The sequence below is a fragment of the Priapulus caudatus genome, unplaced genomic scaffold, assembly GCF_000485595.1.
Source record: "Priapulus caudatus unplaced genomic scaffold, Priapulus_caudatus-5.0.1 Scaffold2193, whole genome shotgun sequence".
Taxonomy (NCBI): domain Eukaryota; kingdom Metazoa; phylum Priapulida; class Priapulimorpha; order Priapulimorphida; family Priapulidae; genus Priapulus; species Priapulus caudatus.
This window is the reverse complement of record NW_014579254.1, coordinates 25,436-29,739: the sequence shown is the minus strand read 5'-3', so window position 1 is coordinate 29,739 and position 4,304 is coordinate 25,436.

The following is a 4,304-nucleotide window of genomic DNA, read 5'->3' as shown; positions in this document are numbered from 1 at the left end:
ATAGATAGATAGATAGATAGATAGATAGATAGATAGATAGATAGATAGATAGATAGATAGATTAATTGATAGATAGATAGATAGATAGATAGATAGATAGATAGATAGATAGATAGATAGATAGATAGATAGATAGATAAATAGAGAGATAGAGAGATAGATAGATAGATAGATAGAATGATAGATAGATAGAAAGCTAGATAGATAGATAGATAGATAGATAGATAGATAGATAGATAGATAGATAGATAGATAGAAAGAAAGAAAGATAGATAGATAATTCCAATGTTATGCGCGACCGCCGATAATACATTATAATTTACAGAGTGCCTGTCATAGTTCGATATGCTCTGTTGGCTAACAGTATTACTTACGCAAAGGTACCGGCAGAAGAAGTATCGGAGGAGAAGCAAGAGTAGATCCGACGAACCTTAGCGATATTAACAAGTCACTGCGACAAGGCGCCATGTTAGCTACTATACATGTCAGTCAATAAAAGCGATATCTGTGTTACAAAGATTATAAACGAAACGTATGATTAGTCACCTTAGCAGACGACGGGTTGGCGGGTGCAGAAAGTAATAGTAATATATCTTTGCCAACAAAAGATGAGACATTTCACACACAAAAAAACAACGCAACATGCTCTTTATAAACTGTTCTAGTTCGGACGTGATTTTTTTGCATGTATATATTAATTGATGAATTGACATGTTAGTAGGTATGATTTACTGCAAATTGAAAACAAAATTATTTATAATACGCCGTTTTTGTGCCTTACGTGGTCTGACCTCTTTACAATGCAACGAAGAAGTCATCACAAGCACTGCCTATGTGTCACCAGTCTCTTGTCTTTACCATGCTGAGTACTAAGTGTCGACATATGCTCATAGTTACTGTTTAGGATTGCAAAAAAAAGGTTGCTGTGTTTTACAGTATGGTTGTAATATAATGTTTTGAAGACTTGCCTGCGAGCTGCATCCATATTGTACAGTGCGTTTTTGTTATATACCAATGTCACACTATACAAACAATCACAACACAACACAACAAACTCACGACACAACAGACAAGAACAAAATAGACCAAAATACAACCGCACATACAACAAACGACACAACACAACGCGATACAATACAACACGGCACAACACAACGCGATACAATACAACACGGCACAACACAACGCGATACAATACAACACGTACGGCACAACGCAACACAGCACAGCGTAATAAAACGCAACACAACACACAGCAATCATTTTCGATAAAAATAAAAAACTGAGCAAATTGTTTAAATTGTATGATAAATTGTTTATACGGCATCATACCTTATAACGCTCACAAATTACGAAAACAGGCATTATTACTGAGGTACACGATGACAATATACACGCAACCAGTCTTGGTTAATTTATCACTTTAGTTTAACTGTAATGATATTTACACATTAACTCACGTTTTGTAAAATCAAAAGCTGTAAACAGTATTAAAATTATATCGTCTCATTCGGAACCCAACTGATGTATATAAAAGCGCTGGCGCGGATCAACATGTGCGTAGAAAGGCCAGACAGTCAGTGCTGGTATATATACAACAAATTCCTAAATTCTGCGCTATTTCTATTCCTATTTTAAGCACGTTTTAATCCAGGATATATCATACAAAGTATATCTATAACCTCAGAAATACCGCTTTTGTAGACTTACGGCATAAGTGGACAATACTGCTTATGATTTCAGCCATGACTACCCTCCAGTCAAAATTGCTGGGTTCTCTGGAGGCCACCACCGGCCGATCGCCGACGCTGCTTCCCTGGTCGCCGGAAAATCGACCATCGGGGCAGACCCCTAATTTCTCACCGGGGACGATACCACGGTGCTGGCCTGCCACTAGGAACGGTCCATCTCCAGCTCCGGGGTATCGGTATCCCCTCCGGGCGTCATCTCCGTCACGTCTGCTCCACTGGACGCCATCTCCGTCGCGTCCGCTCTAGCGGTATCACTCCGCCCAGACCCTCATACCCGGGCCCGAGCCGCCACGCCTCATCCCTAGATAGGGCGGGTGCCATGTCCGCACAGGACATACTGTCGTTCGGTAGCAACTAAGAAAAAAGAAAAGGGTGGGTGATACACCCGTTAGTATTTCCAGTGCTTGTCAGCGCAGGCGCAAAACTACTAGCCTCAACGATATACAACCCCCACGGTCGGTACAGATGCATGCATAGTGATTTAGTCAGGGGGCAGATATCCAAAATAAGGATGAGCCTAAACTTTTTGNAAAAAAACGATGTTTTGGCTGTCAAATGTTCCTCGATGCATAAACCTGCCTACCCTCAGGACAGCATGTGGGGCAATGAAATGTGCATGCGCTGTGAAGAGCGTATACATATAGCACGTTTCTACTAGGAATGAGGGCTTCTGTTACATTTGCCCCGTGTTACAATTGTCCCCGGTCTCCCCTACTATATATAGACATGTTCACACTAATAGACAACAGACATCACAAATAATTATACAATCACAAACACAGAACATGCACACATACTCTGTCTGTGGTTCCCAGTGAGCTACCTCACAATTAACTTGCTGGGCAACCCGTGGTGACTGGTGCCACTGCCACACTCCTCCCCTCCTCAAGATCGACCGTCAGGTCGATCCCAACAACGTACCTGGCGGTGCTCCGGCACCAGACGTGGAGAAGCACAACTGGATCTACACCGGTGTTGGCTTGTCCCCCCTCCGCGCCTTCCTCGCCCATCAGACTCAGGAAAGGGTTTGGCATTTCTATCCAACTCGTCCTGCAGTTGGGCCTCGAAGAGCTCTGCCCTTCCTCGCTGGGCTCTACTCCAGAGAGAACGCCCAGCTTGTTCGTGCGTTCCGATCGCTGCAGCCATGACTACCCTCCAGTCAACATTGCAGGGTCCTCTGGAGGCCATTTCCGGCCGATCCTCGCTGATCGCCGACGCAGCCTCCTTGGTCGCCAGAAGGTCGACCATCAGGGCTGACCATTCCATTCTCACCGGGGACGATACCACGGTGCGGGCCTAACTCTACGGACGGTCCATCTCCAGCTCCGGGATATCGCCATCTCCTTCTCGTCCGCTCTTCTGGACGCCATCTCCGTCGCGTCCGCTCCAGCGGCATCACTCCGCCCGGACACTCATACCCGGGCCCTAGCCGCCACGCCTCATTCCTAGATGGGGCGGGTGCCATGTGCGCACAGGACATACTGTCGTTCGGTAGCAACTAAGAAAAAATAGGAAAAAATGGGGTGGGTGATACACCCGTTAGTATTTCCAGTGCATGTCTGCGCAGGCGCAAAACTACTAGCCTCAACGATATACAACCCTCACGGTCGATACAGATGCATGCATGGTGATTCACAAAACCACAGTGCTCGGTGCCACACACCTTGTTCTCTTTCAGCTCCCTACCGCTGTAGGAGTCGGGTGGTCCTTTTACTTCCCTTTACTTGTCACTTCGAACCTCCTGCAATGAACGACTCACACTCGTCACTTCCCCTACCGGTCTGAAACCATATCAGCTCTCAGCTCGTAAAATACGTCGGAGCTTACAAACCACTCCCTCGACCATCACGTGATGCGGATTCCAGAGTTTTCAACGAAAAGTCCGAAATCCGGCTCTAACTCCGACACTCAATTTTATCTATGCTGGATACTAGTCCAAAATCAGGGTTCGAGCATGCGCAGTAGCTGACTGAATGATTCATATTTTGATTTTAAAACATATTTAAAATGGAGCAGGGCTACCCACGAGTAGATTTCTGCGATAAATATCCATCGCCATGCCGGTGGTAAAAGAAGGTATGACGCCCTAGTCTGCAGGGTACCCCGGTCAGAGTGTTTCTCGTAGCAGTCTCTCAGATACACGTACGTGTATATGTTCGTCCAAACACTTGTTATTTTAACAGAAACTGGGCATATGCAACCCAGTATATTACCGCTTGGTACATTAGCGTAGTATTCTAGAATTTTACCTATGCTAAATAGTCGAAAATCAGGGTTCGCGCATGCGCAGTAGCTGACTGAATGATTCATATTATGATTTTAAAATATATTTAAAATGGAGCCGGGCTACCCACGAGTAGATTTCTGCGATAAATATCTATCGCCATAGCTCTGTTAAAAGAGGGTACGACGCCCTAGCCTGGAGGGTACCCCGGACAGAGCGTTTCTCGCAGCATTCTCTCAGATACACAGGCACACGTAGTACATAACACACATGCATATATCTATGACATATATACATAGTTATACATCTCATCGTGGGCAACATGTGCG